The 25,047-nt window shown below is 34.9% G+C and overlaps 1 long non-coding RNA gene across 1 annotated transcript; it reads right to left on the reverse strand.

Annotated features, from left to right (window-relative positions):
- Window positions 1-1,214: 1,214 nt before the first annotated feature.
- On the reverse strand, window positions 1,215-24,901 carry LOC125616859. The gene is made up of 4 exons (XR_007347644.1): window positions 24,890-24,901; window positions 22,656-22,661; window positions 3,039-3,045; window positions 1,215-1,390 (listed from the first exon to the last, which is right to left on the reverse strand). It is a non-coding gene; the product is annotated as an uncharacterized LOC125616859 (long non-coding RNA).
- Window positions 24,902-25,047: the final 146 nt, after the last annotated feature.

Consider the following 25,047-nt stretch of genomic DNA (forward strand, 5'->3'; position numbering starts at 1 on the left):
GGAATAATTTGCATTGCTATATATAAGTCTTAATTCAGGACTCTATACTTTGAAGGATCAGCATCCAGCTCTGTATATAAGCTCTATACAGAGCTTACCATGATGCTCCCCAAACATCTTTCCTTGTAGAAGATGCAAATTCTGACTAAGCTTACAACTGCACCCATAGGCCATTTTTAGAATTAAGTAGAAAGTTAAAAATGACTGTTTTATATTTTATTTATAACAATAGTAAAAAATATCAGAATGGTATAAAGTAAAAATTATTAAAAAAATTTTATAGTGCAGTTTGAGGAAAATTTCATCTATAAATATTGAATGAACATGGTATATCTTCCTATATTTGTTTTCTTTAAAATATTTGCAGCAGTGCTTTGCAATTTCATTAGAAATATGTGGCACATATTTTAATATTTTGGGGTATTTAATGTTTTTGTTATTACCTTCTATTTCTCTAAGGAAACTGAAAGGTAGATAGTTGAGAACTATAGGTATTATATAAGAATTTGGCATCATTAAAAGTTGTGAATAAAAATAAAACAACTTTCTATCTTTTATATATTTCTTTACATCTTCAGTCTTAGTCAGTTAATCCTGCTATAACAAATTACAATAGATCATGTTTATTCCCCATAGTTTTGGAGTCAGCAAATCTGATGAGGGCTCTCTATTAGATTACAAACTGCTGACTTTTTGTTTATTCACATGTCAGAAAGGGGTGAGAGCATTCTATGGTGTCTCTTTTATTTATAAGAGTACTAATTCCACTCAGGAGTATATGAGCCTCATGACCTAATCACCTCCAATAAGTCACAGCTCCCAATATTGTTACATTTGGGGTTAGGGTTTTAACACATAATTTTATGAGGGCACAAACATTCAACCCATTTTATCTTCTTTATATGTTAAACCTCAACATATATAGTATGACAAAATATAAAGTGACTATGAGGCACATAATAATGAAAATAAGAAAAATGCATATAAATTTAAAAAATATGATGAATGATCAGTCTTCCAGTAATCAGTAGCTATTATGTAGTACTAAAATATAGTATATAAAATGCATGTAAATTTGTAATTATTCTCAGTGATCACTCTTTCAATAATAATTCCTTCTTAGAAATAGATAATCTAAGTATCAATTGAAAGATCCACAGAACCCAAACCCGGAATGAACCACACGAGACACTGGCTGCAAAAAAGCAGGAGGCGTTTATTCTCACACAGGCGCCTGTGGGTGCTCAGCGAAACCTCAGCCGGAGCTTCGGTGAACTGGCACACCGGGCTTTGGGGTACAGATCTTTTATAGGGAACAAGTGGGTTAGTTCTTAGCATAGCACAGCAACAGTCTTTCTATTGGTCCCTCTGAATCCAGCAGTTGGATCACCTAGGGGGTAAACTTGTTTTTTTTTTCAACTTTTTGTTCTCGGGGAAACCATAAAATTGCATCCTGTCCTTTTAGTTCCTGTTTTTAAACCTGCATCCTGTCCTTTTGGTTCCTGTTTTTAAACCTGCATCCTGTCCTTTTGGTTCCAGTTTTTAAACCTGCATCCTGTCCTTTTGGTTCCTGTTTTTAAACTTGCATCCTCAAGTTTGACCATTAGGGTTATCTATATGGAACATCTTGTGGTAGCATTGTGCAGGACTCGAAATGCTACGTGCTGCTGGAGGGGTTTTGACATGGGGGTTGTGTAAGGGAGCATCTTGCAGCTTCAGGGCCCAGGGGTTAGATTTCCTAATGTTGGGCCTGGGGCCTTGAGGTCCTTCACAATTATTTATTTATCGCTCAATTAGTTCAATGTAATGCTTGCATTGTCCTCTGGCAAGAGTATGCCCCACATACTCTTGCCAGCATCAATTGATGCCGCAGTCTGGCTGGGCACACAATCATGAGCCACCACACAGCTTGTAGATTCAAACAGCAACTCTTTATTCCCGAACTCACACCAGCTGTCTACAAACACGTTCTGGGGAAATCCACGTTCTCTGCCCAAATCCACCTCCACTGGGCTTCTATCTCCCAAAAAATACTGTCTGAATCCCGTGAGAACTCAAGGGGAACTCAGGCAGCAGGATATGCCCTGTTCCCAGCAGGAATAATCTTAAACCTGGAACGCCCTAAACCCGATTATCCTAAACCGGGAACACCCTAATCCCGGATCCGCCCTGGTCCTTGAGCAAGGTCACCTAATTGCAATGTCACTGCAAAATGTCCTATTTCCACAAGTCCTTCCACTAAGCAACATGGGGTACGCTGGCAAGGAAATTGTCATACCTACTTGGCTAATGGCTCCCAGCAAATTGATGCTTCAAATATTTTGCAGTTGTGTTATTAAATGTGCACATTTTTAGAACTATTACTTTTATTAATAAGTTAACACTTTATCACTATGAAATGATCAATTTTTCTCCTGTAATTCCTCTTGTCTCGAAGACTATTTTGTATATGTCTACTTCAGTTACCTTATGAATAGTATTTTCCCCTTCCTTTTAATCTATTACCATCTATACACTTAAAGAATGTCCCTTGTAAACAGTATTCAGTTGGTTCTTGATTATTTATTCTGGTCTGAGAGTGTTCAACAATTGGCATTTTTTTTCCCATTTACCGCTAACACAGATAGTGGTATGATTTTGGTATATTTTATCATGTTAATATTTGCTTTCTATTTGTACCATCAGATCTTTTTATATATGAAGTTTCTGCATTTTATTTTTAGAGAATTTTATTACAAATATTATGTCTGAAGGAGAGGAAATTGATAGAACATTTCTTGATCTGGAGAATGGGATCTCATTCCTCTTTTATGTGATTAGGATGTAGTTCTTATCATTCAGAGTCCTTTGCATATGATGTTGAGATAAGACTTGTGATAGCTTCAATTAAATTGAGTTCATTTCCTTTTAATCTTGTAAATAATTGAGCTGGGAGAAAGTTTGCTGCAGCTTTCATTGTGTTAGTCTTTGGATTCATTCATCAGTAAGACTCAAAAATCCTGTCATTGTGAGAATTCGATACATTGAATTTCTCCTACATGGAAGCTCTTTGCAAAAAATTGGGGTATTCCTGATGCAGAGAATTGTCAGACCATCTAGTTGATTTTGTGCTGGGGCGTTTTCTATACTCCAGTTCAGCCCATAGTATCACTCAAGGTTTGTTTGACCCATCCTGTTTTTTACAAAATATTTTCATTTTTAGCCCCTTTCTCCTTAGACTGCCATACCTAGATCAGGTACCTACCCAAGGTATGGAAGATGCCAGTTTGTTGAGGTTTTCCTGGAGCATCAATTCTTCTGTAGTCATATAAAAAGTTAGGACTTTTCTTTGGTCAACTTTACTCTCCTTACCACAGAACCAAGGTATTTCTTATTCTTTTCTTTCCAGAAGCATAAATGCATAGAGTTCTGCCCAGTATTTCTTGGCATTTGAACATAAGAAATTTTAGGTTACCTTAGTTCCCCATTTTTCTGAAATAAGAATGAAAGCCATAGATAGATTTGTCTTTACATTATGACTTTTAAAAGGATAATATAATTTTAAAATATTAATGTGCATTAGAATTATATTGAGACACTAAAAATACATATCTTGGTACTACAGTGGACTGTTAAATTCATTCAGTTTTGGGCTAAGCTTCAAGGGATATGTGTTGTCCAAAAGCTCCTCAAGGTGATTTTGATTCAAATCAATATTTTATAAGAATTACCATTCTTATAAGGCAACTATTAAATAAATAGTTGCCTGAAAATCCATGATATTTATCTACTTTTTATATTGCCAGTATCCAAAATTCTGTTAGAAAATTTTCAGTTTGCATTTTTGAATGAATGAATGAATGCATTTACTGTGATCACTTGATTTTTCATGTAAATGAGATATGATTTAGACATTTTAATGTCATTTCAATAAACTAAATAATAGCTATTTTAAAACACTGAATCATTTTATTGTCAACTTTTAAAAAAAATTGTTTGTTGTTTTTAGTTATACATGACAGTAGAATGTATTTTGGCATATCATACATACATAGAGTATAATTTCCCATTTTTGTGGTTGTACATGATGTGGAGTTACATTGGTCCTGTATTCCTATATGAACATAGGAAAGTTATGTCTGGTTCATTCTACTGTCTTTTCATTCCCATCACTCCTCCCTTTCCCAACTCTTCCCACCTCCCCACCTACTATGAGTCAGCATCTGCATATTAGAGGAAAATTTGGCCTTTAGTTTTTGGGGACTGGTTTCTTTCACTTAGCAAATAGCCTCCAGTTGCTTCCATTTACTGGCAGATGTCATAATTTCATTCTTCTTTATGACTGAATAATATTCCATTGTGTATTCACATTTTCTTTATTCATTTACCTATCAAGGGGCATCTATGTTGTTCCCATAGTTTAGCTATTTTGAATTAGGCTGCTATAAACATTAATGTGGCTTCATCAGTTTAGTATGTTGATTTTAAGTCCTATGCTGAAGAGTGGGATAACTGGGTCAAATGGTGGTTCCATTACAAGTTTTCTGAGGAATCTCCTTAGTTGTCTCTAGAGTTGTTGCACCAATTTACAGTCTCACCAGCAATGTATGAGTTCACCTTTCCCCCCACATCTTCATCAACATTCATTGTTGCTTGTATTCTTGATAATTGCCACTCTGACTGAAGCGTGATAGAATCTCAGTGTAATTTTAATTTGCATTTCTCCAATTGCTAGAGATGCCGAACATTTTTTTCATATATTTTTTACTATATTTCTTTTGTGAAATGTCTGTTCAACTCCTTTGCCCACTTGATTGGGTTATTTTGTATTTTTAGTGTTAAGATTTTTGCAATCTTCATATATCCTGGAGATTCTTCTATCTGAGGATAGGTGGTAAAGGTTTTTTCCCATTCTGTAGGATCTCTATGTTTTTGATTGTTTCCTTTGTAGTAAAGAAGATTTATAGTTTGATATCATACCACATATTTTTTCTTGATTTTACTTCTTGTGCTTTTGGAATCTTATTGAGGAATTCATTTCTTAAGGCAAAATGATGAAAATTCTTAAGGCACGGGTCTCTGGTCTAATGCCTAGGCCCATGATTCATTTTGAGTTGAGTTTTGTGCAGGGTGAGATATGGAGTTCTAATTTCATTGTGTTACATATGGATTTCCAGTGTTTCCAGCACCATTTGTTAAAGAGACTATCTTTTCTCCAATGTATGTTTATGGTGCCTTTGTCTAGTATAAGATATCTATATTTGTGTGGGTATGTTTCATATCTTCTATTCTATACCATTGGTCTACGTGTTTACTTTGGTGCCAATACTATACTATGCCATTTTTGTTACTATGGCTCTGTAGTATAGTTTAAGGTCTGGTATTTTTATGCCTTCTTCACTTTTCTTGCTAAGGATTGCTTTGGATATTCTAAACCTCCTGTTTCCAAATGAATTTCTTGATGGATTTTCTATTTCTATGAAGAACATCATCAGAACCTTAGTAGGTATTGCATCAAATCTGTAAAGTGCTATTGAAAGTATGGCCATTTGGGCAATATTAATTCTTCTAATTCAATCACATGGGAGAACTTCCCATCTTTTAAGGCCTTCTCCAATTTCTTTCTTTAGAGTTCTGTAGTTTTGTTGTAGAGGTCTTTCACTTCATTTGTTAGATTGATTCCCAAATATTTTATTTTATTTTTTAAGCTACTGTGAATGGGTTAGTTTTCCTAATTTCTCTTTTGATTGGTTGCTATTGTTATTTGTTGATTCATCAAGGATGCATAGAAATGCATTTGATTTAAGGAAGTTAATTTTATATCCTGCTATTTTGCCAAATTTACTTATTGGTTCTATAAGTTTTATGGTGGAGTTTTTTGGGTCTTCTAAATATAGAATCATGTTATTTGCAAATAGGCACAGTTTGAGTTCTTCTTATCCTATTCATATCCATTTAATTTCTTTCTTCTTTCAAATTGTTCTGGCTAGAGTTTCCAGGATAATGTTGAATAGAAGTGGTGAAAGAGGGCATCCCTGTCTTGTTCCAGTGTTTAGAGGTAATGCTTTAAATTGTTGTGCACTTAGAATGATGTTGGCCTTACATTTAGCATATATAGATTTTACAATGTTAAAGTATGTTCCTACTATCCTTAGGTTTTCTAATGTTAATGAAAACTGTATTTTGTCAAATGCTTTTTCTGCATCTATTGAGATAACATGTGAATCTAGTCTTTAAGTCTATTGATGTAATGAATTATGTTTATTGATTTCCATATGTTGAACCAACCTTGCATCCCTGGGATGAACCCCACTTGCATGATTTTTACATTTTTTGTATGCAAATTGCCAGTATTTTATTAAGAATTTTTGCATCCATGTTCATCAGGGATATTGATCTGAAGTGATTTTTCACTTCCTATATTTTCTTTATGATTTTACTCCTTGCATCATCCTTTACAGTGCAGATCAGTTTAACTATATACAATCTAAACAACCTCTCTGTCTTTTCTTCCACAATGATGTCAATGGATTCTGTTATTGGAGTGTCTTGGTTTGTTTGGTGCAATTTGTCCCTTTGTTTTCATTTTGTTTGTGTGTCTACATATCTATCACTATGGTTCTGAGGTAGTAGAGTTTCTGGCCTGTAGACTTACAGTGTCCTTGAAGGTTTCTAGTAAGTCACTGTTAATTGGGAGACAAATAATAATAGCATCCAGTGTGAACAATATACAACATTAACCTGAATAGTGCCTGCTATTATGTCTACAATGTTAATTGGTACAATAAGCAGAAATGATATGACTAGTTGGCTGCAATAAGAACAGTAAGTTTGCGAAAGGCTTTACAATTTCAAATGGTAAACAGGGAGAGAATAGAAGTGACATAATATGTGATGATTATGAAGGAGAAGACAATATAGAAGCAAAAATATTAAAGAAGTGTGAAAGAGAGAACAACTGATTTTGACAGCGAAAGAAAAGAACGAGAGAGAACCGGAAATAGGTCAGAGAAAAATATACATCTAAAATAAAAATTTTAAGAAATTAAAATTAAAATAATGAATAGAAAACAAAACTGAAATATACTAACCAAATATCCTAGTCCTGAGCAAAATTGATCCATGAGAAATAACTTGCTTCAAAAATGCTAGAAATGAGAAAAAAAGAAACAAATAATGTATAAAAGTTCATGAACCAGTAAGATCACAATTAAACAGAGAAAAGGAAGAGAGAGAGAGAAGAAAAAAAAATCTCGATTAAAAGTTAAAAAACTAATTCCATTGGAGTTCAAAATATTTCAGCTTCTCTTCTCATCAGAGTTTTGGAGGGTCATCTGAAGCAAAATATTCCACCCTCTACATTGCTATAGTGAGAAATGTAATCCCATAGACAGAATTCCTGGAGGTGGGGTTTAGCCTTAGGGGCTCCAGGCTCTTCACTGAATACCAATTGGTCTGGTGATTTTAAATCATTGCACTCCAGGGCCCACAATTGCCCATCCACACTGGGATCTCCGGTGGGTTCCACTTATGTGTTGAAGGAGCCAATTCTTAGTTCACTTTATTGCCTGCAGACCCCACATTTTCTGATCTGAGGTTCAGTCTCCAGACTCAGTCTCTTTTGCTCTGCCCTTTTGAATTCCCAGCCAAGTACACCTCTCCCAGTTGGTCCTGTAGCAGCCAATTAGAGAGGAAAGGGGAGAGCTGGTTAAATTTGCATGACCAGTATTCCCCTGTATAAACTTCTCTCCATGTCTGATTTTTTCTTGGTCACTTAGGCATACTCTGTCATTCAGTGTGGGTTTTCCAGGCCTGGATTTAGGGCGAAACTCTGGTTGCTAGAAATCTACTCCCCCAGGTGCCAGCCCCCAAACCATGGCTGCAAAATGGTTCCTTCCTCTGCTCTCCGCACTCTGCCAGGAGAGATGGTAGCTTCTTTCCCACACAAGGATATTTTGCAGCATGCCTTTCAGTTGACTTGGGCAGTGTCTTTGATCTCTAAACTCTGTACCCAGACATACCTCAGGCCTCCTAAAAATGTGGGTTTCTTTAATTCCCTTTTCCCTTCACTTTGCTTGTGGAGTGATCATTCTTACTGGTACCTCTAGCTGTGGCAGCATCTATGATGATAGGTATTTCTTTCTTATTTTATTATATCTAATCTCCTGAGTCCCTGATCAGCTTTGAATGCCCAGTTTTAAATTACAATAAAGTCCTACCTTTTAGTTGTTGTTGTTATTCACCCACCTTTCTGAGAGGATGCCTGTCTGCTTTATTTGTTTCACACCATGGAGCAACAAAAATGTGACCTTCTATATTCTACCACCTTGAAAACAATTATCTCATTTCATTACTTTCTATGAAGTTAAAAATGTTCTCCTTGTTGCTTATTCCATTGGTCAGTTTTCTTACATGTTATTTGACCTCTTTGTAGAGTCTAATGCTATTAATTTTCTTCAAAAAAAAAATTCCCTTGCATTTGTTGACACGACAGTTTTTTTTTTCCTTCCTTACAGGCCTCTTAACTAGAATTTTTAATTTTTTAAATTTTTCTTCTTTCAAAATCTGGAACTTCTAATTTGTTTTTGAAAATCATCATAGTCTTATCATTTATCTTAGCAGGGGTGCAAGTAAATTCCTTTTTCAAAGGAAATCACATCAGTTGATCATCCTGTGTGTGTGTGTGTGTGTATATATATTCTCTTTCAACAACAAACATTTAAGTTTTCTTTATTGTGCTACTTGCTGTGATGCTGTGAATACAAAGAAACTTAAAATGCCATCTCTGCCCTTAAGGAGCTTAAAAATCAAGTAAATAATGATATTTTTGAAAAAATTCTAGAATGCTGCCTAAGCTATGAAACATAGTTTTCTTCCTCCCCTAAAACTTTATACACTCCCCTTTACCTTCTATTTTTATTTTCTTGGAAATTTGTTTTAAGGACTTAGTCCCCTAAAGAGCAAAAATGAAGAAATGTAAGAGGGAAGGAAGGAGGCTGCCAAGCTATGTGGTATCTGCTTCTTGTTTACTACAAATAAGCATAAATGAAATGAAATGCACTCTAGTATTTAACTTTCTAAAGGGTTCTTAGAATTTCACTGAGTTTTATTTCCACAACATTTAATTATGCTGATGGAGAAGCTGGATCAATGTGTTCCCACATGCCTATCTGCTGAGGGCCATTGCTAAGTAAGAATGACGCATGGCATGACCCAGATCATTTGCAGTGTCATTGCATGTAAGGTGACTTTGCTCAATGATCAGGGTGGATCCGGGTTTAGGGCATTCCCGGTTTAGAACAATCTGGGTTTAGGGCGGTTCCAGGTTTAAGGTGTACCCTGCTGGGAATAGGGCGTATCCTGCTGCCTCAGGCGCGCCTGCTAGTTGAGTTCTCCTGGGATTCAGAGAGTATTTGGGATTTTGCCCAGAACGTGGATTTGGCCCGGAACGTGTTTGTAGAGTGCTGGTGTGAGTTCGGGAATAAAGAATTGCTGTTTGAATCTACAAGGCTGGAGTGGCTTGTGATTTTGTGCCCAGCCAGACTGCAGCACCTATCAGACATGGCCATCTTTCAGTGTCCAGAGCATGTTTATGTTAGTATTTATTTGATCTTAGCAACAGTCTTCTGAGCCCATTACACATAAAACAAGGGGGAGCCGTAGAATCAACCATGTTTGAAAGGAAAACCAAATAGAATAAAACACAAAAACAATTGAGTTTGAATCTCTGCTCAGACACTTGTGAACTGTGTGACTTTCATTTAACCCCCATAAGTGTATTTTTCATTAGATATCAATAATAGTTCCTACTGGTAGGGTTTTGTGCCTGGGCTTTTACTACGTGTCGGTCCATTTTCTTCTTCCTATGAATTTCCTTTTATTTTAAGAGATCAGTTCTTCCAAAGACAGTGATAGTTTTGTGGCAAGATGTACTTTTCCAAAATCAAGACAATAATTTCAGGTCTGTAATTTATCTGCAGGTTGGCTTGTCCTGGTATTTGGGAAGATGGATGATAACTGCATCTTGCTTTGTATCAGAATTGTGTGTCTCCATCCCTTTCCCACTCATGAAGCATATCATCCAGTGCAAAGTTTATTTAAGTAACACATCAATATGTCCTAGATAGAATAATCTCCTAAAAATAGAAAAAAAAAAAAAACAGAACAGGAGTTTAAAGCTATTATATGTCATGTGCCTACTTGCACAATTTCTAATCTGGTAAGAGTTCAAATGTAACAGTTTATGTCATACCTCACTTCATTCAAATTAGTTTAAAGCTTATCTTCCTCAGGCAATAATAATAAGGACTCAATAAAAGATGTTGGAGCAGATGGAGGTTCTAGAGTTTCTAATTAAATTCTTCTTTGTTAAACTTGTATTCTTTAATTATTTATTGGGTTGACTAAAGCTTCCCATCATCTATACAACTTATGCTTGTTTTCATGAGTATCCTGCATGTTTAGTTACTTTCTAAGGTAGAGAAGGGTTTTATCTGAATAGAGAAGCTCATCTTTCTTTAATGAAAAAGTTGCAGAATAACTGGTATTTTCTTTAGTAGCTGGAATAATAAGAGAAGAAGAAAAAAGGCAACTGTTTTTACTGAGCTTTGGGAATGCCTGGTAGGCATTTTTGAGTAAATCTATTCTTGGATATATTGCTGCATTTAATCCTCATAACCATACTAGGAGAAAGAGGCAGTTTCTTATTTGCTCACCATATTGTTGATGAAGAATCTGAAACTGTGGGAGTTTGAATCAGCAAGCAAATGTGAGGAGCAGAAAGACTTCCTGGCTGCTCATAAAAATCATATCACCAAGGGAAGGTAGGAGAGATTTTAGAAATGAGAATATGGAGAATGTTATGAATAAGAGGGGAAAGCATCACAAATGCCTTTGTATATATGTCAAAAGAATTATTCTTTAAAAAAACTCTATTAGGCTCTTTTATATGTGATAATATTTCTATGGGAAGCATTTAATAAGCATATGTGAGACATCATATGGACAGACACTGTGCTGGGCACTGATAGTTCAGTGGTAAAAACACAGTCTCTTTCTGTCTTCATAGAAAAAAAATGAATACAGATATCCAGAAGACTTCAGTTAATTCTTACCCATTGTTCACTAAGAAAATGATAGCTTACTCAGCTGAGCCAGTCTGAATGATTAACAAGGCAAAAAGGGTACCCTACTATGGAAAGTGCAAAGAACTCTAAGAAGAAAGTATGGGAAAGGCAGATTCTGCTTTCCCTAAGTCTTAAGTCATAGATCCCCAAGAGGAGCATGGAATAGATAATAGAATGGATGAATGTTTTCGGTATCTCACTAGGAAGTTCAGGTCTCAAAGTATTTTGGGTTCCTAGAAAGTGTAATTTATTTCTACGTAACTATATTTGTTCCCAAGAAATTACTGTTCTTGAATTTTATGGAGGCAGTCCAGCCATCCAATAAATAACACTTGCTATCTAAATGTTCTGCTTTCCTCAGGAACTAGTACATTCTTGTATTAAAAATAGTAGGTTTGATATGTCACTCCACATACAAAGGTTCAAAAATTATGTGTTGAACATCAGTTTTCCACAATCATAGTTTGAAGTAAAACCAGTAACAACTTTAAAGGCAATAATTTTAGTGTAATGGTGATGTCTTTTGTTTCCATAATATATAAATAAGTTTGTTGTGTTTTCAGGATATTGTGAAAGGTGTGTGCTCAGGAGTACACATGATGTGAAGCAGGAGTTTCTAACTGATAAATGGTCTAATAAGATCACATCAAAGGTAGGCAGAAAAGGAGTTATAAAAGAAAAATAAAATCAGGGATTAGCATATTTGGGCAAAATATAGCATATACTATATGAAAAAAAATTAAAATATTATGAGATCATTGATTTCATCTAGTTAGTGGGGTTGTTGGAAAGGCTTAAATCTCAAAAAAAAAATGATCAAAGGACGGGAAAGAAGAACGGTAGAAGAAAATGTAATTTGAAATATAACTAAGGAAAAATGCTCATTACCACATTACTCATACAGATTTGAATATCACATTGCTACATGATTTGTCAATTAGACCTTCATAGCAAAATTATAAAATACTCTGGATAAATCATAAAACATTTTTGTGTGTATGTGATTTCTCATTTATACATGAGGATTATTCTTAATTTATTAATTTAGAAAAGCATTAGGATAAATTAATATGCTATTAGAAAAGGGCTTTGAAAATTTAAAATTACAAAATAAAGTTTGCTTATAAAAGAGTCAAATAATGAGATGGATTCCAGAAGCCAGTTGATATGATGTCATGAGTGGGATGAAATGATTTGACTTGAGCAGGGATGTGGAAAGAAGATAATCTCTTATCCCTCAGAAACAGAAGTTCTTATTAGTTTTCTTAGAAGTGCCATATTTTAATTTAGCAGCCTGAATTCTAATTTAGGATTTCAAATGCATATATTTGTATGCTACCTTAGCTATCTTAGATGTTTCTAGATAACTCCTCTCCATACTTCTTATCTATTTGCATAAACCCACATAGGGCTAGGACCAAAATGTAATCTATAAAAGAAGTAAAAATATGTAATTATCTATTACTTCTATTAAAAGAACCCCTGAATTATGGAAGGATTTATCTCTGCACATTTGGAAATGATTTACAATTCATTTCTTTTGGTCATCAGGAAGAACACAATTTAAAGTTAAGGAATAACTTTTTTAAGGAATATGGGAATGTAATATGAAAATATGTGTGTATATTGGGAGATACTATGTAATAATTTTTGTATTTTAAAAATATGTGATATATATACTATTTTATATATATATAATATATACTATTATATATTATATATAAATATGTACTTATATATTATTAATATATATTAATATTTTATATAATATATAAAAATAGCATATATATGCTATTATATATAATATATATGCTATTATATATTATCTAAAAATATGTTTATATATAATGTATTACTATGTATATAATATATATGCTATTATATATATTATACATAAAAATATATGTTTATATATTATTAATATATATAATATATAAAATAGTATATATATACATATATATGTGTGTGTGTGTGTATATATATATATATATATATATATATATATATATATATATCCATGTTTCTATTCTTAGCTACATTTAGTTATCTACCTCAGGGTAAGATGAAGGACACCAGAAGGGGAAATCAAAGTGTACTGCTGTTCAAATTTGGACACTACAAATATAAATTTATAGAACACAGCAGTATTAAGTTCTGTTAAAACAGAGGATTTTCTGTATTCTTTTTTCTCCTCTTGAGATGTGATAAAGGATTATAAAACTTAATCAGAGAATTCTATTTTCAGGTGATACTTATCAAGCAGGGAGAATGAGAGAGAGGGAGAGAAAGAGAGAAAAATCCCTGCTTTTAATCCTGGCAATTGAGGGTGAGTCAACTTTGGATATTCAGATGAGTATGAGAGGGCCTGAATGCATCCAGGTTGGTCATGCTTCCCTGAATATACTGAATGTAAGTTTTCAAGCCTCCATGGGAGTCTAGCTCTCAGACACTTCTGATACAGAATGTAGTTATGCATGTCCTTGCCTTAAGATGATCTGCAAAGCCTCTGGGATCCCAGAATTCCTGGCATATCCCAGGGAGGGGATGAAGCAATGTAGACATTGCTGGTGGATAGTAGAGGTCTGAAGTCAAGATAAAGTGGCTACAAGAGATGAGGACACAGAGACTGGGTAAAAATGGTGATATTCTGGGTTCTAATACATGTGCCAGCATGTCACCTCCAAAGTTCAATAGAGCCAGTTGTCCACCAGCTGTCACTATCTGGAGAGGAGATCAGTCCATACATTACATACAAGAGACCACAAAGAAAGATCCAGAGGGTATCCAATGGACCTGAGGAACAAAAGTACTGTTTACCTTGTCTACTTCTCAGAAGATGAGGTCAGTCCCTAATGAATGCTAATGAATTCCACACACCAGGTCTTCCTAAAGAAAGACTGAGCACTTACCTAAGTAAACAACACACTAAATTATGTGAAAGAAGTAAATTTAAAATTGCCCTAACAGGGAAGGGCAGAATTAACTTGGAAGAGTCAGAAAAAGGATTGTTGAAACCAGAGGAGGTGGAAATATTTAACTGGCAAGACAGAGTAAACCAAACCAAACAACAGAACCTTCCACCCATCATGGTTGGAAATTACAAAAATAATATGTGCCGTTTTAGACAGTAAAGAAGCTATTTTTGTGTATGTGCTGCTGAATCATATTGAAAATAAATGTCCACACCTTGCTTCTGAATGAAAGAGTTTAGAAGAGGATTAAAATTTTGGTGTTTTTCATATACTTTTCGGGGCAACTAGTAACACTTTCAATTGACAGAAATGTGCTCCAGATTAGAATAAAATACCCTATTGAATTAAGAAGAATTAATGACATTTTACCGGCCTGGATTAAATAAACTCCATGCTACTCCACGTTGATGTATAGAATAAGACTGGAAATAGGAAGACCTGGTGTGTGGAATTCATTAGCATTATTTTTTGTATGCTTTCTAGTAAGTCACCTAATTTCTCTGAGTCTTGAATTATTTACTAGTAAAAGGGATAACACTTCAGAGGATTGTGATGAATTCTATATATGATCATACACATGGATGTAGTATAGACCAGGGCCAAATCTGGGCTGCTGCCTGGCTTTGTATGTAAAGTTTTAAATGCTTGTGACAGAGACTACAGCCTGTGTTGCTGAAAATATTTGTGACATGGAGCGTTTTAGGAAAAAAAAAAAGTTCAGGCTCTTATGTAGAGTATAAAAAGCAATAAAATGAACAGGTGCTATTGTTTTTATCATGTCATTGATTCCCCACTTGCTCTGAGTCCATGCTCACATAGTTGTATTTTAGTACACAATGATTTTTCAAAAGTACCTTCATTCTAAACTGGGGTCAGCTGGCTAATGGAGAAGATAATCCTTTCATTCAAAAGCCTGCTTCTCTTTGGAAATTAACCACAGGTTGGCATCAGGTCTACAAAGCAGTTATGTTATATACAGGTATGAATATGGCATAATGAATCCCAGGATTATGTATAATTACAATGCAACAATAAAACTTTTTTTAAATATAAAAAATCAAGAAAAAACATAATTTGATTACTTTGTAGTCTACTGAGGCTGTCTGATCTCCCCCATTGAAGCTGCAAAATAAAACTTTGAAATCTAAAGTCTGAGTATCACCTGTTCCCCTGAATTCACAGTGAGCCATTCCTCACACATGATTTTTATTGAGACCAAGCAAGGAGTCTTGCCATTTTCACTCAACTTTGCCATATTTCCCATAAAGGCATCTGTCGAAAATGTTCAGGTCCTTATGTGAACGTGAAATCAAGATACAGTGTTTTAAGAAAGACACAGCAAACCTACTTTGATATTCCCCTTTCTCCCCACTAAGCTCCATTCTTGCATGGACTCTCTCTCATCCAGCGATGGAGCATGGTGGAGGAGAGTGTGGCTGCGGAATCACTAATCAAGACCTCCGTAGACCAAGCAGGGAGCAGGTCTGATTTTATTGCACAGTTACCTTGTATATACACTCAGGCAGTGGCTAAGCAGTTTACAGGCAGCCACCTATGCAATGTCTGCTAACTGCCCTTGCAGTGACCAATCCAGGGGTGGGCTGTAGAGCAAGCACAGGGACTGCAACACATGGCCTCATGCCCAGGGCTGTGCCTACGGGGTAAGCTGCCTGCAGGTCACGCATCTAGCACAAGGGGAGCGGCTTGCCACTCAGACACCCTTAATGTATGCCATGTATGCAGTACTCCATGCATTTGTCCCCACACATCCTTCTGTGGACTGATAACAAAGATATCACCTGCTGCAGGGCACGATTGTGTGGAAATAACAGACAGCTTTTATGGGAAATGAAACCTTGGGTAGATTTGGTAAAAATCTAGGATTATGAACCAATAATGATTTTAAATTCCGGCTTATAACTGAATGAAGACTGATTTTTTAAAAAAATTCAGTAATAGGACAATCCAGCAAAGGCAATGTAACATACTAAGGTTAATTATATCATTCTTCAGGAAAAAAAGTTGGCTAATAGCTAACCACCTGCTATGTATTAAAAAATAAGATGTTTAGATTCCTTTCTGGAAATAGAACATTTTTGAAACAGAGATGCTGCAATTTTGCCAAAATGCTGATGAAACCCCAAAAGGTAATTATGCCAGCCTGAGAAGACTATGATTATGAAAATAAGATTTCAAAAAACTCATTGTGGGTTTTTAGCCACAAACATTGGACAGTTTTAAATTTGGAAGTGAATGCCATTGTGCTTGGGCATAGTTTAAATCTTTTCCTCCCTACCAACTGTTCCTTTCATTTGTATGAAAAACTTCCAGTTCCCTCTTTACCTCTTTCTCTTCTTTTTCCCTTGACTGTCTCCTCTCCACTGCTCACTCCTCTCACAGCCACAACTGCTCTCAACATAACTTAGATCTATGGAAATCTGTGCTCCTTCAACAGTTAATGGAAAGCAAAGTGTTTTTTCTTAGTGCGTCAACATGGCTGCTTCTTGACTCACTAAAAAGTGCTCAACTGTCCCTGAAAGTCCAATTTAGCAAATTTGTCCTTCAGATAATCTCACAAATATGCAAAGTTATATTATGAAAGTGTTCATTGCAGCATGAGGGTGGAATGAAAAAGGAGAAGCTGATTGTGTCTGGGGAAACAATAGGAGGAACTGGAAAGAACAGGAGAAAGAGGAGTTGCTGGGAGTGGTGCTGACACAGCAAGCTCCAGAAACATGGTGGAGACAAAACCCAGCCACAGGGCTTGCCTTCCTTCTCATCTGCAGATGACTACATACAACACAAACTGTACACATTTTTGGTCATCATTGTAGAGAGTCCCATATTTTTTGCAGCTTAGACATTGAAACTTGAAAAGTATCCAAGAAAACTAGCTGGTATATTTGAAGGCATTATTCATTGACACTGAATCAATAAAAGATTCTAGAGAAAGGGAAGAGAATATCAAGTTACTAAAGGTATTTATTCTAATAAAGTTGGTAGGGCAGGGCATGTGGCATATTGATCCAACAATTATTTGGCCTGCAGGAAGAGGAAAATAAGAGAAAAATAAGCAGTGCCAAAATTAGGGAAACTTACTCAGTTGAAATGTTGGCCTCTAAGGAAGGTGGCAGGAATTTGATTCAGGTCTATGCTCATGAAATAATTTTGTTTTCCTTTGGGCTTGAATTGATGTCCTGAGATTCAAATCAGATGATTGGGGCCCAACAGGTGGGCTTTCCCAGCAGAAATACTACTCAGAGACAGATGGAAGGAAATTGTGTGGCTTTTGAAGTAGGAGTCCATGGAGTTTAAAGTAGAATTCTAGCCAACTGGCGGCAGAAGGAAGAGAGGGTCCAATTTCTTGGGAAATTGAAATTGTTTTAGAACCCTGTAGGGACTCATGGAGTTCAGAAACAAGATCCAACCCTAGTCAGAAAACTGGAGTATAAATTGGGGCCTGAGACAGTTTTCCACTCCCAGGAGAAGATCCCATGAAGTTGGGCTGTGGAAAGCAATGGCTTCATAGGCACAAAAAATCTTAGAACTTACACCTGTTACAGTGCTGAGAGTTATCACTGACTAATGCAAAATTATACAGTCCAGTTTGTTCATTTGGTTCAGGCATGGAGAGGCAAGTATGAGAAGCAATAGGGATGATAATAAATGACATCTCTGGTGAAATCTTAAGAAATGTTTTGAATGGTACTGACAATTCAAAAGATCCTAGAAATACAAGCAAAGAAAGTAATTTTCTAGAGGGCAAGTAAAATAGTTCAAGGCTGATTACTTTAGTCTTTATTAAATTATTCTTCAAAAAGTAAGTGATATTCTATTGTCCTGAAGAGTAGAGAGCTCAACTTTACTCACTTCAGTTTCATGAGAAAAATGCAACTAGGTAAAAAGAAAGTTAATAATTTAATTTATATAGAATGCAAGTGTCTTGGGGGTGTCTTCAAATCCATACTTCTTACTCTCTATATCCCAAAAGCTATAGCACACATAATTGATATTATGGTAATTATAAGTAAATGATAAAATGTACAAATTGGTAATATTGTACTTTAGAAGGCATAAAAATATTTGTGAATTAATAAGTTTCTCTAGGAGTTTAACATTTTAAATAGTTTTGGATATATAGTTCATGCAAAATTTAATCTTTAAGCCCATATTATATAATATCAGATCTCATTCATATTTCTTAACTATAAAATTCCATGTGTTAATTCAATTATAATAATGTTTCTATAGATGTGCCAAAATAAATTATTTAGCAGATGTAACATGTTTTCATTCATAATATATATGTGGGTATGAATATTTATACCCAGATTTTTCTATTGTATGATTATACAGAGAGGAATGAATTTTCTGCATATCATTATAATTATCATTAGTGTGTGTTTACTATTCACCAGGCACTGTGCTAAAGATTTTAATGCTTAGAAAAATTGTATGCAGTAAATACTCTTATCCTGATTTCACAGAAGAGTAAAGTGAGAGTTAGGGTCCTAAGGCTTAAAGGTGGCGAAACTGCACAGGAATGGAACTGAAGAAACTGGAATTCAAACCAAGTCTGTACTGATGAGCACTGAAAGCTCATAACCCCTATGCTACCTTACTTGCACAACTTAACTTCCTCAATTCACTAATAAAGGCACAGTTGTACATCCACTGATGCAGAAGCCAGTTTACTTTGCATGGAGAAAAAAAATAATGCTTCATTGTCAACATGATTGACCAGTGCTTGAGACAACTATGTCTCTAATTTTAGTATAATTTGACGAACCACAGGGCTTTAAATTAAACAAAACAAAACAAAACAAAAACTTGTGGATGAGTAAATTTCTAAATTCCTCAATTTGATGCATTGGTTTCCAGTACAATGGAAAATAATTTGCCACATTTCTTAACACTGTTGGATTCTATCTGATTCAACAGCAAATGGACAGAAAACCATGTTGCTGTAAGGAATGTTGTTTACTCCTTTCTCTAACTTGGCAAATGAGGATTGGAGTGCATATTTTTAGACCCTTTTTATCCTTGAAACTCAAATATTTCAAGCATCTAATTAATTGGTAGTCAAGTTATTTATATATTATCAGAAATAATACAAGACAGAAGAAATTAGCATCCTAGGTGTTTAATGTGCGTGGAAGAGTATGAAATTTACATACATGTGCACACATAGAGATTTTCTTATTTATTTTGATTCTTATCTAACTCAATTTGCATGACAATCCTGTATGGGATGTGATGTTCTATGCTTTGTACTGAAAAAGCATTCTAAGACTTTATGTAACTTTCCAAAGATCTCAATCATAAGATATGAATCTGTATTTAAAACCACATTTACCAAACTCCAAATCCAATGTACTTTGACTCATCTTCTGTTTATTCAAAAAAGTAACTTGTTTAGAATACTGAAATTGATTTCTATGCATGTATGAGTTTGTTGGGTTAAACCCAACTACTACATATAACAATTAAGCACTAATAAGAAAAAGAAAATAATGAATAAACTGCTAGTTAGGTAACAAATTAGGACATGAAGTAATAGTGGCTAACTATACAAATGTTCTTATTCTTATGAATTTAGCAGCAAGAATTGAATGCTTTCAGAAGTGAGAGGCCAGAGGATTTATATCCCCTTTTAACTTCCTGTGATTATAAGTTATACTTATTAGTTCCACACACAACCCCACAAAACAGCCTAATTATACATCCCTGAACTACTAGCAGGGACAAATAAAAAATGGAGTATTGTCTTTTCAGAAGTAGAAAAGTGAAACTGCATTTCATGAGCCCGTTGCAGTTGTTTGCCTGTACCTTCTCCCCATCACTCATTGTGATGCAGATATCTACAGGGGTGCTGGGTTAACTTTTGTTATTGTGCTTTCTATGTAATAGAAAACATAGAGCTTATGTCTTCTTAATAGTCATATTTATTTATTTGAAAATTTACAGAATACTGGTATATAATAGAACATGAGAGCCTTCCTCTTGACAGATTTCCACAATAGCTTTTCTGTTTCTCATGTTCAATGTTTCACCTCCAGTGTCTCCTGTAGAGTGCAGGCATATGAATGTCTTGCATGAGTATTTCAGTGTGCTTTGTAATGATGGTGGGGCATCAGTGGGTGAAGTAGCTGGTATTGCAGCACCCACTTGAAGAGCCGAAATGAAAGTAACTATTTTGAAATACACCACTGGCATTCTTAAATGTTGCAACAGTGCAAGTTTTGTGGTCAACTAACCTCTCAATATCAATTTATGTTTACTAAAAAGAAGGCAATCAGGCTGGGGTTGTGGCTCAGTGCTAGAGCACTTGCCTAGCATGTGTGAAGCACTGGATTCAAATCTCAGTACCACATATAAATAAAATAAAAATAATGGTCCATTAAAAAAAAAGAAGAAGAAGATGAAGAAGAAGGCAAGCTTTGTCTACAATGTGGTGTCCAGGCAGAGGACTAAAATTTTTTGCTGAAATAGAATTAACAAATATGGACAAACTCAGGTGATGGTGTCTAGAGACCTTTAGAAGAGAAGGCTTAACAGGACACTTCTGGCCTTTGTATATTCTTGACTCAAGTGCCCTTTGCTGCTTGCCAGGGAGCTTGGGGAGGCAAATATGACATTTTAGTGATGTAGCATGACCTAGACCTATGGTTCTCAACCTTTCCAAGTATAAGAATTCCTTTTAAATGTCAAACTTTTCAGAATACCAAGAAATGCTAGTTGTATTTTTTGAATCAGTTGCTGAGGAATTACAGGACAAAGGTACCAGTGAGCTCAATGATTGTTTTAAATGTATTTGTACTTTATTTATTACATCTCTATATATTTTTAAAATAGCCAAATTAAAGACAGATTTTTTTAGTCAATCACCTATACTTGATGTGCTATTGATTTAAAGATGCATTTCAGTAACTCTGAGGACCATGGGCTGGGAAGCACAGAATATTGCTGAAGCATTAGCACCCATAGTGCCATATGCAGACTTAAACATGGTTTGTATGTAACAATCTGAGTGTATAGTTGATATGTATGGGTACTTTGAAAGTTTTAAATATTCAAAAAGAAACACCTGATTGTGAATATTCTACATTTTAGTAGAATGAAGGATATGCCAGGTGTGTGTGTGTGTGTGTGTGTGTGTGTGTGTTTGAATATGAATTTGCTGATCTATGCTTGAAGAAAGTCATAAACATTAATAATGAAATTTAATGTTTATATGGTAAATAATATCTATTAGATAGATCATTGGCATTGTGTGTGTGTGTGTGTGTGTGTGTGTGTGTGTGTTTCATTTTTGGTGGAATTAGGGGATGGAACTCAGGACTGCTTTACCACTGAGTACCATCAGTAGCCCTCTTTTATTTTATTTTATTTTATTTTTTTAATTTGAGACAAGGACTCACTAAGTTTCTGATACTGAACTTGAATTTGTGATAAGAATGTCTCAGGCTACCAAGTCACTGGGTTTACAGGAATATACCACCAAAACCAGCTGGTATTATATATTTTCAAATGTATTAATCCTGAATCAACTTGTTTACAGATGAGGCAACATGGAGAAGTTAAGCATGTCAAATAGAGTACTAATCTCTAGAATATATAAAAAACTCAAAAATCTTAACACCAAAAAACCAAATAACCCAATCAATAAATAGTCCAAGGAACTGAACAAACACTTCTCAGAAAATGATATACAATCAATCAATAAATATATGAAAAAATGTTCAACATCTCTAGTAATTAAAGAAATGCAAATCAGAACTACTCACTCCAGTAAAAAGGGCAGCTATTAAGAATACAAACAACAATGAGTGTTGGCGAGGATGTGGGGGAAAAGGCACACTCATATATTGCTGGTGGGACAGCAAATTGGTGTAGCCAATATGGAAAACAGTATGGAGGATCCTTGGAAAACTTGGAATGGAACCACTATTTGACCTAGCTATCGCACTCCTCAGTCTATACCCAAAGGACTTAAAAACGTCATACTACAGGAACACAGCCACATCAATGTTTACAGCAGCACAATTCACAATAGCTAAACTGTGGAACCAACTTAGATGCCCTTCAGTAGATGAATGGATAAAGAAAATGTGGTATATATAAACAATAGAATTTTATTCAGCATTAAAAGAGAATAATCATGGCATTTTCAAGTAAATGGATGGAGCTGGAGAATATAATGCTAAGTGAAATTGGCCAATCACCCCCCCCCCCCAAAATGCCAAATGATTTCTCTGATTTAAGGATGCTGATTCATAATGTACTGTAGCAGCAGGAACAGGAGGATTAAATGAACTATAGATGGGGCAAAGGGGAAGGGGAGAAGGGAAGGAAGGAGACATAGGGGTTAGAAGGACCATGGAATATGATGGTCATCATTACCCTAAGTGCATGAAGACATGAAGGATGTGACTTTGTTTACAACCAGTGATATGAAAATTGTGCTCTGTATGTGTAATATAAATTGTAATGCATTCTGTTGTCACACATAACAAATTAAAATTTAAAAATGAAATAAAAGAAACAGATGATTACATTGGGCACTATAAATCTGTACAACACACTGAAAAAGAATGCAGGCTCAGATTATTTGCTTAATTATCTTCTGTATTTCTGTAGTGTCAGTTGTGATATTTCCTTTTTCATCACATATGTTAGTAATTTGAGTTTTCTCTCATCTTCTCTTCATTAGCATGGCTAAGGGTTTGTCAATTTTATTTATTTTTTCAAAGAACCAATTTTTTGTTTTGTTAATTTTTTCAATTGTTTCTTTTGTTTCAACTTCATGGATTCAGCATTGATTTTAATTATTTCCTGTCTTCTACTGCTTTTGATATAGATTTGTTCATCTTTTTCTAGGGCTTTGAGATGTAATGTTAAGGAATTTATTTGTTGCCGTTTACTTCTTTTAAGGAATTGAATCCATGCAATGAACTTACCTCTTAGTACTGCCTTCATAGTGTCCCAGAGATTCCGATATGTTTTCTCTGTGTTCTCATTCACCTCTAATTATTTTAATCTCCTCCTTGATCTCTTTTGCAACCCATTGTTCATTCAATAGCATATTATTATATTATTTAGTCTCCAGGTGTTGGAGTAGCTTTTATTACTTATTTTATCATTGATTTCTAATTTCATTCCATTATGATCTGGGTAGTATCTCTCCTTTTTTAATAGTTGTTAACAGTTGCTTTGTGGCATAATGTATGGTCTATTTTAGAGAAGGATCCATGTGCTGTTGAGAAGAAAGTTTATTCGTTCATGGAAGGATGAAATATTCTATATATTTCAGTTAAGTCTAAATTGTTGATTGTATTATTGAGTTCTATAGTTTTGTTGTTCAGTTTTGTTTGGAAGATCTATCCAGTGGTTAAAGTGGTGTGTTAAAGCCACCCAAAATTATTGTGTTCTGGTCTATTTGACTCTTGAACTTCAGAAATGTTTATTTGATGAATGTAGATATTCCATTGTTTGGGGCATAAATATTTATAATTGTTAAGTCTGTTGGTGTATGGTTCCCTTGAGCAATGTACAGTCTCCTTCTTTATCCCTTTTGATTAACTTTAGATTGAAGTCTATTTTATTTGATCTGAGGATGGAAACCCCTATTTGGTTCTGCAGTCCATGTGAGTGGTATGAATTTTCGCAACCTTTCACCTTCAGTCTGTGGATTTCTTTTCCTATTAGATGAGTCTTTTGGAGGCAGCATATCGTTGGGTCTTTTTTTAATCCAATCAGCTAGTCTATATCTTTTAATTTGTGAGTTTAGGCCATTAATATACAGGGTAATTATTGAGACATGATTGTATTCCCAGCCATTTTTGTTTATTTTTGGTATTTAACTTGACTTGGTTTCTCCTCTAATTAGTTTTTCCTTTAGTGGATTGCCTCCCTCTACTAATCTCATCATTGTTTTTCATTTCCTCTTCATGGAATATTTTGCCGAGGATGTTCTGTAGTGCAGGCTTTCTAGTTGTAAATTCTTTTAACTTTTGTTTATCATGGAAAGTTTTTATTTCATCATCCAATCTAAAACTGAATTTTGCTGAATATAAGATTCTTGGTTGGCATCCATTTTCTTTCAGAGCTTGGAATATATTGTTCAAGGATCTCCTGGCTTTAAGTGTCTGGGTTGAAAAATCTGCTGAGATACAAATTGGTCTCCTCTTATATGTGGTGATTCCTCTCTCTTGAAGCTTTTAAGATACTGTCCTTATTCTGTATACTATGCATTTTCACTATAATTAGCCTTGGTGTAGACCTGTTATAATTTTGTACATTTGGTGTACTGTAAGCCTCTTATATTTGGTTTTCCAATTTGGTCTTCATTTTTGGGAATTTTTCTGATATTATCTCATTGAAGAGAGTGTGCATTTGTTTTGAAACTCTGTGCCTTTCTCTATCCCAATAACTCTTAGATTTGGACTTTTGATGCTGTCCCATAATTCTTGTATGTTCTGTTCATGTTTTTTTACTATCTTCACTCTGTGGTCAACTTTATTTCCCAGACTGTATACTTTGTCTTCATTATACAACTTTTTTTTTTTTTCTTCCAAGTGATCTAGTCTGTTGGTTATGCTTTCTACTGAGTTTTTTTATTTGGTTTATTGTTTCCTTCATTTCAGAGATTTCTGACTTGTATCTTTTGTTTTCAGAGTCTGTATCTTTTTCTTGAAGTAATCTTTTGCTACCTGTATTTGTTCTCTTATCTCTTTGTTGGAGTAATTAATTTTTGCCTATATTTGCTCATTTATATCATTCTTTAATTCACAGATCATTTTAATTATGAACCTTCTGAACTCCTTCTCTGAAATTTCATCAACTTCGCTGCCCATGGGTTCTATTAATATAGTGTCCTGGTCTGTTTGGGGCACTCTCCTCCCTTGTTTTTTCATGTTGTCTATGTGTCTTCCATTCTTGCAGCATGGATCTGAGATATTACAGTTTCT

This window comes from Marmota marmota, unplaced genomic scaffold (assembly GCF_001458135.2).
Source record: "Marmota marmota marmota unplaced genomic scaffold, marMar, whole genome shotgun sequence".
In the NCBI taxonomy this organism is placed as follows: Eukaryota; Metazoa; Chordata; class Mammalia; order Rodentia; family Sciuridae; genus Marmota; species Marmota marmota.